This window comes from Zeus faber (genome assembly GCF_960531495.2).
Source record: "Zeus faber genome assembly, chromosome: 2".
NCBI classification, from domain to species: Eukaryota; Metazoa; Chordata; class Actinopteri; order Zeiformes; family Zeidae; genus Zeus; species Zeus faber.
In genome coordinates this window covers 1,826,644-1,842,232 of record NC_137189.1, presented here as the reverse complement: position 1 = coordinate 1,842,232, position 15,589 = coordinate 1,826,644, and the positions used below count along the sequence as shown (strand labels likewise).

At 44.6% G+C, this 15,589-nt stretch overlaps 1 protein-coding gene across 1 annotated transcript in view; it reads left to right on the top strand.

The window, feature by feature from the left end:
- Positions 1-15,589, top strand: part of LOC307247881 (vang-like protein 1) — a 129,278-nt gene that overhangs the window by 75,400 nt on the left and 38,289 nt on the right. The gene's annotated exons all lie outside the window — the stretch shown is intronic.

The window sequence follows — 15,589 nt, the reverse complement described above, 5'->3', positions numbered from 1 at the left end:
ACTTGTGTAAATAAGGCATCAATTGACCTCATCCGCTAGTTTGTCAAGAGATGATTAGAGGTCTTGAGTTTATGTGTATGCTTACTGCCATCCTGTCAGGACACATTTGGGCAGTAGGGCGGTGTCTTGGTGAATGGACCGCCATTTGAGTCAGTATTAAATAAAAACATAAATAAATATGCCAATGAAATAAATCCTGAAATTAATAAATTAGGCATTACATATATAAATGTAAATATAAATATATAGATGAATAAACCTCTTGAATCTTGAGTAAATATAGTTCAATAAATAAATACTTTTTTTATTTTAAAAAGGATGTTTTTGACTATTTGTGACCCACTGCAGACTTTAGGTACATTTGGTGGCTTTTGACTTCCTTTTGCATCATTTGAAAGTATAGAATCAGAGCTTCAAAACAAGGTGTCACTTGTGCAAATCAAGCAAATACTTTTAAAGCTCTAACTTGTTAATGACAAGGGTGTGGCAGATTGTGTTTCTGAGGTAATCACCCTCAAAGTTTTCCCCCACAGTTGGCTTCATTCAGCCAGCTCCCAGAATGCAAATAGTTGTAATAGTACCAACAAAGCCGCATGGCTACTTGTCACATGGCCACTTGACACCCTGCTTAATGGTGCAATCTCTGCATTGCTCTTGTGTTTTGAGGGAATGTTGAACAGCGTCATCGACATGCAACATCTTTTGTTTTTAAAAGGCTTTTATTTAACAGTAAGAATATACATGTTTTATAAAAGTGGAATTATTTAGGAGTTTAAAAGTGCGGACAACACAACAAAATTTAGAGTATCAATAATATTTGTGTCTGTATATCAGCCTTGGTGTGTCATTTAATATATAAATGTGCGTATGCCAAATATATTCAAAGTTCATGAAGTTATTATGTGGGCAACCCCACCCTACCCCAGCTACACTCTGAGAGCCTGTTTGGGGCCTCTTTTCATTTTCTTTTCGCCTCTGGCTGCATTTGCAGGTAAACTTGAGAATCTTGTGCATTGTTACTTGTTCATAATCTGCATCACCAACCTCAACGTCACATCACGTCATGTCATCAACACATTCCATTGTAACAACAACGGGCAAATCATGGGTCTCCTTCGGTGGTTCTTGAAAGTATTCAGTTTTGTCGTCACATTCAGGTTGAAATCCGCTATTTGAAATGTTCTTCAAGTCCGGGATAACGTTGGTATCAGATTCAGCATTGCTGTCGGAGAACTGACTATCGTCGTGGAATATGAAGTCCCGTACCCGATGCTTACACTGACTTGTATCTATTGCACTTGTCAGATTAAGGTCCGCAATATGATTTAGATCTTCTGCCACCCGCTCCTCGTAATCCATAACAACACATAGATGAAAGTTTTCACAGACAAGTGAAACCGAGGGATCCTCGTCTTGTTTACGGACAGTACACAAGACGTCTGTGTCATCAGCATTACTTCCTGGTTGGTATACGCCCCTACACAATAATTTCTCCATGTGTGTGTAAAAGTAGTAGGATTTAAAGGTTGAACTCTATCAAAACGGTTTCACATTGTGACTTCACATCACACGGAATGTGGAAGAATGATTTCCACTTGGGCAGTGGCTTTATTTATTTTTATTTTTTATTTTTTTTAACCTGTGCTGTCAGCATGCTGGGCATACAACACAGAGTATTTGTATGCCATTGCATCCAGGACAGAATTAGTCTGCAAGTGGAGTTCAAGTTCTCAACCTGCATTGCAACTCTTTATTAATTCTTAAATCATCAAGAACTGCTGCAATAACTCTGTCCTGTGGATGACAAGAGCACAGTTTTTGGTGATAAAGAACCACCACCAACCCCCCTCTTCGGTGAACTATTTATCATTTTTGGGTCTATAAACAACTGATCACTACTCCAATAGAGGGAGAATCACCACTGGTGAGACAAATAAACATAGAAACAAATGAAATTTACACAAACATTGGATGACAACATGTATTGAAAAACAGTGAATTAGGTCCAGGAAAACTGGAACTACAACTGGTCACGTGGCCTCTTCCTGTCATAATTATGGCAGTAAATGAGTGAGGAAACGAGAGGAATGCAACCAGGAGGGTGCTGGGGTGCACTTGAAGCAGGTGTGGTGGTGTGTGCGCTTGTGTGCCTGTGTGTTTGTGTGTGTGTGTGTGTGTGTGAGATGTCCACCGGTGAGTGTACATGACTTATCCCCATTGGTACTGGTGTAGAAGGTCGGTATTATGTCGCGGCGCCTCCAAGCAGCGGAAGGGGCCCCAGAGAAGCCAGAGGGCCGTGGATCAACCCCCATGCCCAGCCCCGAGGAGCATCACCCAGTCCCAGGGAGCACGAGAAGACCCCGCACCCCAGGGGCACTCACATACAACCAACCCCCAGGTGCAGGCACAAGACGCAGCCGCTGGCACAGAACCTGGGCCACGCATGGACCGCAGGCCTGGATCCCGGCCCCACGGCGACAGACCGACACCCCATCCGAGCCGCCCGCCCCCCATGCCCACCCACGCCCCGCAGAAGGGGGAGGCCTGCCCCACCGCAGCCGACCAGACGCCCCACCAGGCGTGAGTGCCAAGTGCCCAATTAATTTCCGTTTTAGAGAACTTAACTGTTGCCACCAATTCTGTAATAAAAATTAGAAAATTTAAAGTGAGTTTATGGCCACACAGGCAACAATAGAGGTCTGTATCCTTCAGGGTCTCCTGTCCTTCATCCAGAAATTCTCACACGGAATATCAGATAAATACCAAAGTACTTCTTAATCAAACAATGTTTATTTATAATAAAATAATGCAATCATCTCATAAAAGGTTGAGGTAGAGAGAGGTGAATTAATGCAAGTGAATTAAAGCAAGTTGAACACAAACACACACACAAGGGAACAAGGAGTGTTCTGGTGATGGGGAAGTATTAACTATAGATTGAATTGGAGGGATTGCATTTGAATGCATAAAAGGACGCAGCTAACTCTAAACTGAATAATAAAGACATTGAAATCATCGTGCCTAAAACAACATCACATCGCCATGCTTAACGGAGCCCCGGAAGTTTACCGGTTTGTATCTTCCTTGGTTACTGTTGGTTCGGCTCCCGATGGGTGTAGTCTCGTCTTTGGCCCCGAATAATATTGCGGATCCGCACATTCTATGGGTCTGGAAGAGCGAGATGCAGCAATGGTTGTTCGGCTGGGGTTCTCCGGCGCTCTGAGTGAGTTAAGGTTGGTGACTGGAGTCAGCAGCTTTGCAGAGCCAGCAGCATTGGAGAATCCTCTGCGTTCGTTCGCAGGGTTTGTGGCTCATCAAAAAATTGCTTAGGGAACGTGGCCAGCGACTCCAGTAATCAAGCTATTTTTGGACACCACTGACGCCAGAAAAAGGTATTATTATAATGAGGGGTTAATAAGCAAGACTTGATTGGAGGTCCGTTGTGCGTACTGCTCTTCACTGGTTAAGGTAGAAAGTGGGAGGTTTAAAGTATAAAAGTGTCCTTTTGTGGTTTCAAAAAGGACAAAAAAAAGAAAGTTTACGTGGCAACACGCCGTCTAAAGTAAAGTAAACTTAAATTTGGTGGTGGAAAGTGGTCTGGTGAGTAAGAAGGCGCCTCGCTTGTTCATACTTCTTTCAAAGGGGCGTTCCTTTCCTACATAGGCGATTTCAAGCTCTCTATTCTACTCTGAATTTTTGCTATCTGTCTTGTTCGATCATTTAATACAATTATTACATCGTGTTTGTAAAATAAATCTTGTTCAGGCGGTAGAGCTGGTGGTCTAGTGATCTAAAGGTTGCTGGTTCGATCCCAGGCTCCTCCTGCTAGCATGCTGTAGTGTCCTTGAGCAAGACACTTAACCCCTAATGGCTCCTGCATCAGCATGGATTATTCTTACTGGAGTGAGGATGTTGTGCCACGGGGTCAAGGGGCACAAGAGCAGCTTAACATCATTACAGTTGATGTTGATTATAGGCGTAGCAAAACAGGGACAATCTTTACATTACATCATTTCAGACACTTTTGTCCAAAACAACTTACAATACCAAGGCTGACTCATGTTAGGGTCACAGCGCTGGTGACGGGACTGCAGCGTGAAGCTGAGCAGCTCTCGTCTCGTCGCTGTACGGTCACACCGCTGGCGACGGTGTTTCTGTCCCTTTGGCGTTAGTGGGTGTGTCGGCTCAAAACCCACTGGCTGTTGTGTGCGCCCCAAACATTTCAAACCTCTCTCCTTTCCTATATTTAATATACGTTACGGCGCTCGACACTGCTCATTTGCATGAAGTTGAAACCTGCTCAACTTTCCTTGTGGCCGTGAGGCTGTCAGCTTGTCACTGGTCGTCTATCCTCCCCTGCAGCTGGATGAAGCCGAGTTCTGTTTGAAATGCATTGCAACCTGTCACTTTGCAGCGCCTCGTTGCCGGCAGTGTGACCGTACCATAAGGGGTCCCTATTGTAGCGTTATCCTCACATGAGCAATTACATTTTCAGTCGTTAAAAAGGGCATCAATTTATGTAGCTTTATATGGTTAATTAAACTAGTAACTTATAATATGAAATGACTGTTATTTACTTGCACAACTTCCAATTCTGGGAGAACATTAAATAAACCTAATTAACTATAATTGATCAGTCTGATAAGGATTGGAGCTACATGTACTACTGTCTTCACCTCTCAAGGAACGCAAGCAGACAAACTTCTTTCCTATTAATGGGATTTATTTTATCATGCTAACTAATTGAATAAATGAAATAATAGTTAAAAAATACGAAAAGTTAAATAATAGTAAAAATATAGCTGCAGGCAGCAATACACAGGGTTCATTTAGTTGTGTTTGGTACGTATTACAGTTTCCCAAAGTTTTAATTACAAGGCTTTATTTCCCCTGCACTGTGGTGAATTTTAGTGCTCGTAAAATCCCAAATCTATGAGCCAACAAGTGCTTAGTACAATGTACAAGATTCAAGATTCAAGATTCAAGATTTTTATTTGTCACATACATATACATACTTCCATACATATATGCAGTGAAATGTAATACAAAGGTACATATCATTAAGGCAGGAGACGACAAAAGATCTAATCTTTAACCAATATTTATTACATAATAAATAACTAATGTACTTACAAAATAGAAAAGAGGTTTTGGCATAAGGTATAAGTGCAGGGTCAGGGACGGTCTGGGACAAAAAAATGGATGTGGTGTCTGGATGGTCTTGTTGAGCAGCCACACCTGACCTGGATGTAGGTAATTGGGTCAGAGTGGCTGGTCTAAGGAGCAGCAGGTAAAACCGCCATCCCCACACACTCAGGATCGGAGCCCTGTCAAGACATGTTCTATCTGGTCTTGGCTAATTCCAACTGGCCCACTCTACAATAAACTAGTGTCTACAACATCATCTCTGTGCCGGAGGGTCCTGTAAACGCCACTTGGGTGGCGTGTGGTAGGCAGAACTGCCACAGTGGCACCTGTATAGGGACTCTCCGGCACGGGGAAGGGACACAGAGGGGCCGTCCAAAGATGCCCTGGTGCCACCTGCGGGTCAATGGGCGGTACCAGCACCAAACCCCTCCCGACTGGCAGCAGTAGCACCCACGGTGTCCGGCGGAGAACCGGGGAAAAGCAGCTGCAGCAACCACCACTGGTAACCGCTTGCAGCTAGCTTCTCCGCCCCATAGCCACCGCCGGGACCATCCAGCAGCCCAGCAGCCAGGCCAACCCTCCAAGCAGCCCCTGCAACAGCCATGTCCGGCCAAGCCTTCACCTGAGAGCATAGAAGCCTGAAGCCCCATGCTCCAGAAGGGAGGAGGGGGCAGTCTGTCGTTGCCCTGGGGGAAGGAGGCCGGTCGACCATGCTGCTCCGGGGAACCAGGTACCCTGGAAAGGGACCAGTAAATGTTTTTGGACAGTTTGTTTGTTTAAGGAATGGAAACCCTGTTTCCGAGTCCGGTGTTTTATATATTTAAGGTATAGGAACCCTGTGTCAGAGTCTGCTTTAAACATTTTAAATTTTTGTTCTTTGCATGGTGGTGGTGGTGGTCTCTGGGAGGCTATGTCTCTGTGCCGGAGGGCCCTGAAAATGCCACTTGGATGGCATGTGGTTGGTAGAACTGCCACAATGGCCCTGGTCATTTTTACTCAGACCAGTCCACCACAACCAGGCTGTCGATACTCCACCACTTATAAGCATAATAGATGGATACTCTAGACTACTGTAACACTTAAACAGAGATATTTTAAGAGCAAGGGTTTTTTGCCAGCAGAGCACCACTGTGAGGGTACCATGAACGATTCCGCCAGTCAGTGTTTTGAGAATGTCTATTTTAACAAGCTGTATAATCTACTTCAACAGTGGAAATTAGTCAGATAATACCATTGCCAATTTGATCACTTTGACCTTGAAACTTTAAGTACTTACTCTTTAGGGCAGGTCTATAAATAATTACAAACACCAGGTACTGACTGTAGACATGTGTACTTCTAAAATGCAATTAAATAATAAATATTTAAATAAACAAACTAAGTAATATCTCAAGTTGAACAGAAGTACTGTATATTTTTTGTCCTGCTTCTAAGGTACAGACCATTACTCCTGGCCTGGGTATTGCTGATCTATAAACAACAAGATAATATTTAAATAAAAAAACACCAGCTTGTATATATTTGTACTTGTGCTGTATTGTTGGTCCATAAATGATATCTAAATTAGAAATTTCTGACACTTGAAGGCAGCACGGTAGCATTTCCGACAGGCCTGGAATGCAGTAATGCTTTGAAAATGATCAATAATAATCATTATAATTTCATGAATATAGTAAATAATCAATGTTGGTGCATATTCCCAGGAAAACGAGGATCCTAAACTGTGCGGTATAATTTCATTAATGGATAGTTACGTGGCTGGATTATTTGAAAGAAAGAATTGGTAAGTAAATAATAATGATAATTAGTGGCAAATTCTCTGTTTTTTCACCACCATTCACATTTTTAATCATATAAGACATAACTAATTTATTATGTATATGTATAAGTATAGTTTAAGTATAGTATTGACAGATTCAAGTGCCCAAATCTGAGAATTTGCTGCTTTTCTGTTGTGTTAAATCATCATAAATTACGGGATATATTTGGGGATTTCTGTTGGTCAGACAAAACAAGCAGGTGGTTAAAGTCACCTTCCACAGTTTTCTGACATTTGACAGAACTAAAGATCACTTTATTTGTCACATACTGTATATATTCTCGATAGTCGTCAGGTTTTTCTTTTTTTTTTGTCATCTTCAACACAGTGTGTTGGGTAAACCGTAACGCTTCACAAAGCTTAATTTTGCCATCCATACTTTACAGTTTCTAAGTTTACTGCTTCTAAGTTCAGTGGCCTGACTGTGGACTGCGGGCCACAACCTGCATATCTATAGTTTATAATTGGAGGATAATATCACAAAGCGTCTAGGAATGGAACTCATCTCGTTCCATTACACGATCGATAGTTTTCAAACGTTGGTGTTTGTGCCAAAGTTGTTTACTTTCAGTCTGCGTCCAGGTTCTAATGACACTGTTCTGGACACTTTTAGCCCATGAAAATTTCAGAGGAAAATAATAAAAATTTGAAAAATAACAATAACGGATCATCCCTTGTGGGATGGACCCGTAATTAACGATGAAGAAAATTTATGGTAAAGAAAATAAATCATAAAAAAATCTAGGCATGACCATCACCACGAATCAGCTGTCGGTCATCATGGGTTTGAGGCTGCAGAGATTGTCAGGTAAAACTCTAACTGGGTACAGTAACTGTACTGGGTAAGTAACTGGGTTACTGGGGGCAAGCAGACCCCCAATAAGTCGCTTGGGTCTCTTATTGTGTCTGCTCAATTCGGACTTGCTAATCGTGAACTTTTGTAGATGCTGTGGCATATAGGTTGTGTCTGCCTCAGCGTGTTTTATGATCTTGTCGCTCCAACTCTTGCCTGTCCAACTAGTCAGGTCGGCCTGGACAGGGTCATTCTTCCGATACACTTCTCGGGAGTTCAACCAGACGAACACCCTTTGGGTGTGTATCTGACAATCGTGATTAACAATCCCTATTGTTTTCTCTCCCTCCCTATCCCGGGAGGGAGAGAGTTCCAGAAGGTGGGGGCTGCCACCAAAAGTTTGTAGTCTGGTACGGGGGATGGACAGCAGACCCATGTCTGAGGACCGCAAGTTCCAGGAAGGAGTGTGCTGGTGGAGGAGGTCGGACAGGTATTTTGGGGCGAGTGCGTGAAGGGATTTGTATGTGAGGAGGAGTTTGTAAGAGATGCAGAACTTGAGCGGGAGCCAGTGGAGGTGGATGAGGGTGGGAGTGATGTGCTGCTAGGGCTTAGTGTGAGTGAGAACCCTGGCAGCCGAGTTCTGCACATACTGGAGCCTGTCCAGGGCTTTGCTGTAAACCCCCGACAGGACTCCATCACAGTAGTCCAACCGGGTGGTGATAAAAGCATGGATGAGGGTTTCTGCCACGGAGTTTGAGAGTGAAGGACGGAGACGGGAGATGTTTTTGAGGTGATAAAGGCGGACTCGCTGTTGGATCTGATGTGAGACTTAAAGGAGAGGGTAGAGTCCAGGATAACACCCAGGTTGCAGACCTCGGGAGATGTTTTGAACGAACAGCCGTCAAGAAGGAGGAGGAGATCTCCAACCTTCCGGAGCAGTGGCTTTGGGGCCACAACCATGAGCTCTGACTTTTTGCTGTTGAGTTGGAGTAGGTGAGTTGTCATCCAGGTTTTTATGGCATGGAGGCAGTTAACCAGAGACTGTGGGTGGAGCAGAGTGGATGGTGAGGTGCTGAGATAAAGCTGTGTGTCATCAGCGTAGCAGTGGAAGTTGAGACCATGGTGACGAATGATCTGGCCAAGGGGGAGCAGATAGATGATGAAGAGTGTTGGACCAAGCACAGGGCCTTGAGGGACTCCATGGTTGACTGGAGCATGGAGGGAGGAGGAGCCGTTCATGTTGACAAGCTGGTTTGATAGATATGATTGAAACGATGAGAAGGCTGTACCGGTGATGCCAAGAAGTTGGATAGGCCTTGAGGAGGATTGTGTGGGACACCGTGTCAAAAGCAGCGTAGAGGTCGAGGAGGATGAGGATACTGATGTTACTGTAGTCTACAGCGAGGAGGAGGTCGTTGGTGATCTTGATTAGGGCGGTCTCTGTGCTGTGGTGTGCTCTGTAGGCTGACTGCAGCGGTTCATAGGGCTCATGGTTGGACAGATGTTGATGGAGCTGGGCGTCCACTGCTCTTTCCAGGATCTTACTGAGGAATGGAAGGTTGGAGATCGGCTGGTAGTTAAAGTCAACGCAGAGTCAACGCATTTAGGCAGGCCAAACCGTTAGAAGATGTGATTCATTAGTAGATTGAAGGTGGTTTAGCCACTTTTGTTCAGCGCTGGCACAACACCCAGCATTCCACCCAGTTGAAGGTGCAAGTGACCTTTAGGAAGTACTTGTTGCCTCTGTTTGACTTGCTGTGGGGACCTACCCAGTCTATTTGGAGGTCTGACCATGGAACCCTGACCGTCCGTTGCAATGAGGCTCTGTGGAGCGGTCTTGCTGGTTGGAACTGGCAGCAGACTAGGACTAGGGTGTATTGTAGTCTGCTAGTCTTGCCAAGTCGACTCGGGGTTGTCTCTAACTACGCATTAACCAACAGGACGTCTGTTCGTGAACGGTAAGGTTAAACCACCCTGGATGATGTTACCAGAGAGTGGTGGTGATGGAAAGATAGCAATGGGCTTTGTGTAGGCCACTCCTCTTTCAATGTGATCGGGGAGTAAGGGCAGAGGCTGGGCGGACTTGGGCCCAAATCCACAATTGCTTACACTCGCTGAATGATTGAAAGATCCTCATTGGGAAATTTTCTTGAGTCTTGCTGCACTGCCAAAACAGTGCTCGGAGGTAATCTCCTCCTTCCTGGGGTCAGGGTATCCCGATGCCTCAGTCTTGGCTGTTGGATTCTGACCGTGCGCTCTCTGATTCATTGGTGTTTCCCCAAATGCTTTCCTCTACTAATTTCTGTATGCTTAGAATTATCTGAATTATCCTCGCTGAGCTGTACTCTGTCTGACTTCCCCTCTGTGTTAGTGTGCTTTGATCACATGTCTCGGCTGTCATTGTTCTTCTTTGCCTCCTCATCTGGCAGGCTCTGATGAGATGTGGGTCGAGGTCGCGAGTCTCGGGGTAGCCGTTATGGAGGTTCTCTCCATCCACGGTATTTGCGGTTGTCCCATCAGTTGGGTGTGAACTCACCCTGTGGGGAATCAGAGAATTTGTGGTTTGTTTTTACACTTGGGCTGCCCTGGTTTCCCACGGCCCAAGGCAGGAGCGCGGGAGCTCGGCCCTGATCATTTTTGCTGCGGTGGTGAGTGTCACTGACTTTGGCTGTACCTATGGTTTTGGAAGGGCGTCGGAAACCTGTCTGGTCTGTCACCAGCAGCTCCTTTCAGCTCTAGGGGCATTGCCTTAGTGTTAAGACTAAGGACAGATTCACCGGGTTCTGTGAACCTAGTTGTGGTTTGTCTCTGTTTTGCAAGCCCTTTTACGGCTAGGTCATGCAGCTGTATATTGGTCAGCATGTCTGGGTCCGCTGAAGTGCCAAGGTAATGGCTAGTGGTGGAATGGATGTTGGAGACGAAGAGCATTTTTAAGCGCACATCTTCCTCCATCCCAGGTTCGTTTGGGTGGCCAATGTAGGTTTGACGCAGTCCAGCATTGTACAATGGGGGAGCTATCCATTTGCTTGACTGAAATGGCTGCACTTAGGCCTTTTTGAGTTAATGGGTCAGAGAATTCTTCCTTTAGTGCCTCACAGAGGAACCCGTAGTTGGCTTTGACAACTGTAGCTTTGCGTTCAATGAAACTGCTGACTTCAGGAGTTCAACTTAACTTTAAAGGATTTAATAATTCCATGAAGAACTTAATGTCATGCAGGTAGGCCCAGTGTCCTGGCTCGGGCAAGCTTGTCCAGATTAAGGACCGATTCACATCGCGGACTAGGGGCCATACTTCCTTGGCCGGGTCGGGTCTTGCGGTTTCCAGGGCACGGTGTGTCGTCTGCCCAACTTACCTGGCCGGGTTGGGTCTCGTGGTACTCGGAACGCGGTTGGTAGTCCGCCGTACTTATCCGGCCGAATCGGTCTCGTGGTATCCAGAGGGCGGTGAGTAGTCCACGGGGTGTGTTGGCCAGGCCCGTGGGCTTTGATTCTTTCGGTTTTCTGTTTGCCTCTGGTACTGTTGATTGTGATACGGCACAATATCACTATGAACCATATCAGTAATTATTCAAAGCACTATGTACACATTGTTTTTATATATATGTGTGTGTATATATATATATATATATATATATATATATATATATATATATATATATATATATATATATATAATGAAACCTTCTGAAGAGAGATTTGGTTGGAACTGGCAGCAGACTAGGACTAGGGTGTATTGTGTATTTAATTAGCTGACGGTTAAGGTGCCGTATATGTTTCTGAGCTGTGTGCCGGGTTCTGCCGTACACTGCACCCTAGCCCGCGAGAGGTTGAGATCCATTTCTGTCGTCTCAAGATGCTGCGCTGTCCTCCCCCAGCTCATATGATTTTCTTTGCATTTGTAGCTCATCCTCCTTATTCAGCTGGCTCTGCTTTAGCCTGTTCCTCTCAAGGATATATATTTTTTTTTTTATTGCCCTGGCAGTATAGGAATCAACAACCTCTATCACTGGCAGTCTTTCTCCTGCCTCTCTACTCTGCTCGTTGGTTTGCTCTGCATTTTCTGTGAGCTGTCGTTTGAGCTCTGCAATTTCGTCATGCAGTTGGAAGGTCTTTTGCCGGTAGAACTGCACGGCATTGTCCTGGTGGTCCAAGGAACTGGATCACCAGGACGATGCCGTGCAGTTGCAATGCTGAATGCAGAGGGCATTCAGGAGCGCTGAGTGCATGAGGGCTGCCATGGTCCCTAAAACCTGTTTTTCTCTGCCTTTCATATCGTGTTCAATTGTGTCAGCGGCGAGGTCTATCAAACTACGATCAAGCCAACTGGTGGCCCATATGTGAACCCCCTCTAGATATTCCTGAGGTAGTATTCCTCCGGATAGTTCTGCTAATGTGCCTTTGAATCGGAAGAGGGCATTCCCAGTGGTCGAGGAGTCCGGTGACTCGCTGCCAGTGGCCATGTTTTGACTAATGTGGCTTGATGCATGGGAGAATTAAGAGTTTACATTTCGACGGAAATATATATATTTTTTTAAATTAATATTGATAAAAAAAAATATGATATATTTTTAATTAAAAAAAATATCAGATTAATTGTTTTTTTATTTAGTCAAAAGTAATTGATTAAATTGACTAAAGTCACAATATTCCTCAAAAATTCAATTAATTAAAGGTGGTGAATCATTACATTTTACTGATTTATCTAATTATTTGGCATGATAAAATGAATCCAATTTATCTGAAAAAAATGTGTCTGCTTGTGTTCTTTAAAAATTGAAGACATAGGTAAATGTATCGGGAAAATAACTCCAATCCCTCCAATTCCTCCAATGATCAATTCTAATTAATTTAGTTTCTGTTCCTCCTAAGTTGGAGGTGGTGCCCTGTTTTTTTTAAATGTCTGTCGATAGCTGGGAATGAGTCCTCTTGTTTATCAAAATAAAATGCATTTTTTATGATAATTCTATAGTGTAATAAATCATATAAAGCTACATAAATTGGTGAGGCGTTTGCAATTTTTTTTTATTGTCGCTACATGTGCATGCATGCAAGCATGTGTATTCGTGTGTGCAAAAACATTAATGGACGTCTTTTTTTTCTCTCTCTCTCTCTGTGTGTGTGTGTGTGTGTGTGTGTGTGTGTGTGTGTGTGTGTGTGTGTGTGTGTGTGTGTGTGTGTGTGTGTGTGTGTGTGTGTGTGTGTGTGTGTGTGTGTGTGTGTGTGTGTGCAATTTAATTTTAAGGGAACAGCTCTAACTAGAATAACTAGGTTATTATGACTAAGACTTTGACAATATTCTAAGAAACAGGAAGGGCCCGCTTTTGACCAAAAGCTCTAAAGTCAGACAACTTAGTTGTCCCTTGTTGATGCTACAGGTTCACTCCCTCTCAATCACACAATTTGCTAAAATGTTATGCCTTTATGAAGCGTTTTCTTCTATGAGAAGAGAATGGATGGAGCACTGTTTACACTGTATTGTTCTTATGATTACTGCTAGATGGAGGCTATTAAATTTCATATTTTCAATGCAAAATATTGGGGATGTAAAAGTAAAATGAACAGCAGTGTGCCGGCCGTGGCATACACATTTCTAATAACGCAGATATTTCTCTATAATCCCATTCGAATTTCCTATCTATCCACTATCCACTGATTTCACCAGAAATCAAAGAGGCCATCCAAAGACCGGTAAGGCACCAGGTTGAGACAGCATCCACCCAGAGTACATTAAACATCAAGGCAAGAAGGCAACCGACTGGCTACGCTCCTTCCTCTCATGTCTCCAACATTCAAAGCTGCCAAAGATCTGGCGCTGTGCCAAGGTGATCGCCCTGCTGAAGCCAAACAAGCCAAGCAACGACTCAAGGGATACCGGCCCATCTCATTGCTCTGTGTTCCATACAAGCTCCTCGAACATCTTATCCTGGCGCCTCTCGACCCCCAGCTGCCCAAATAACAAGCTGGCTTTCGAAGTGGTAGGTCAAAGGCAGACCAGGTGACCCTCCTGTGCCAAGACATAGAGGACAGCTTCCAGGCAGGAGAGAAGGCCCCGTTTTCCTGGACCTCACAGCCGCATATGACACTGTCTGGCTACGTGGACTACACATGATGCTTCTGGAAACCATCCCAGAAGAGCACATTGTGAGCATTCCAGTGAAATGAACATCATGGTTAACACCTGGCTACAGTACCAGCCCTTCCCCCCATACCTTGGTGTGAAGCTTGACAGAACACTGTCATTCAGACAACACCTGGAGAAGGTCAAAGCAAAGACAACCCCCCACGCTGCGCTGAAACGTTGTCTAGCCGGCACCACATGGGGAGCCTCCACAAAGACACTGCACATTTATACCGAGGCCCTGGTGTTCTCCAGTGCTGAGTACTGTGCTCCGGTCTGGTGCCGGACAACAAGCTGGACACTGCCCTTAACACAGCCCTACGGATTGTCTCCGGATGTCTACGGGCCACTCCAACAAACCAACTGCCTGTCGTCGGAGGAATCGATCCAGCAGAGGTCGGGCAAGAAGGAGCCATGCTGGCTCTTGATCGAAAGGCACAGGCGAGTGAATCCCACCTCCTCCACAAAATCGCCACAGAGACACCACAGCGCATGCGCCTCAAGTCCTGGCGCCCCTTTGCCATACACTCCCAAGAACTGCTGTGCACAACACCAGCCGACATCTCCAAGGCCTCATGGGTCAAGGCGAGATGGAGGGACCAGTGGAAGTCAGCAGAACCATCTAGGCTTTACTTCTACATTGAAGATCCCACGGACACTCCTGGCCAGCACCTGCCCCGAAAGAATTGGACAACCCTCAACCGCCTGAGGACAGGTGTGGGACGCTTTGGGGCAGCAATGCAGAAGTGGGGCATTGCGGACAGTGCCCAAAGCGAATGCGTAGACCCACTACAAACTGTGGAACACATTCTAACAAGCTGCCCCAAACACCGGCCCCCCGAACGGCAAACGTGGTCTAATTTACCTTGATGCTAGGACGCTGCACTGGCTCGCCTCAACGGAGCTGAAGGTCTAAGGACATACACCGGAAGAAGAAGTCTGTTTATTTCCCACTTTGATTGCCACATCTATGGAATTGCTGAACATTCTGGGTAAAGGCGAACTCTCCCTTGTACGCACATTGAAACGCCGGAGGAGAGGGAAACATGCCGGTGCACTCATGCGTCTCCGCCAACCAGACTTACCGGGAATATTTCTCTCAAATGTGTGTTCACTGTGCAACAAACTGGATGAACTTAAATTGCTCATCACATGTGAATTGATATGCGAATGTTAGCCAGCCATTATTTATTTATAGACAAAATACACAATCAAATGACAATTTCAGCATTTGAATAGTGACATTTTTTTAAATATTAAAATTCTATTGGAATTTCGATTTTTCTTTCCTGCAAATATGGCCACACCCATACACAGTCATCACAAAGAAATTGACCTTAATAGTCAAAAGGACACCATTTCCAAGACAGCTAGACCTAATTTTTGTGCTTGTTGCCCCCACTGTATAACAAAGTAAACTCTGGGTTTAGTGTATTGTAGTGCATAAGGGATTGAAAATTATATAAAATCAGGACCTCAACATTGAAATGATTACTTGTCTGTGTATTGTTACACCCTGACAGACTAAAAAATGCAAACTGTTAGACTCTGATAAACAAATTATTTCCACCGCTTTCCACGCTCAGGCTTCATCACCATCTATAGCAACGCTTTTCACACAACATTAGACTTGTGTGAAGCCTCATCATTTATTTCCGCATTTATTTTCCGAACATTTTCATCCAAGCCAAAGGTAAAAGTCGTAATGGAT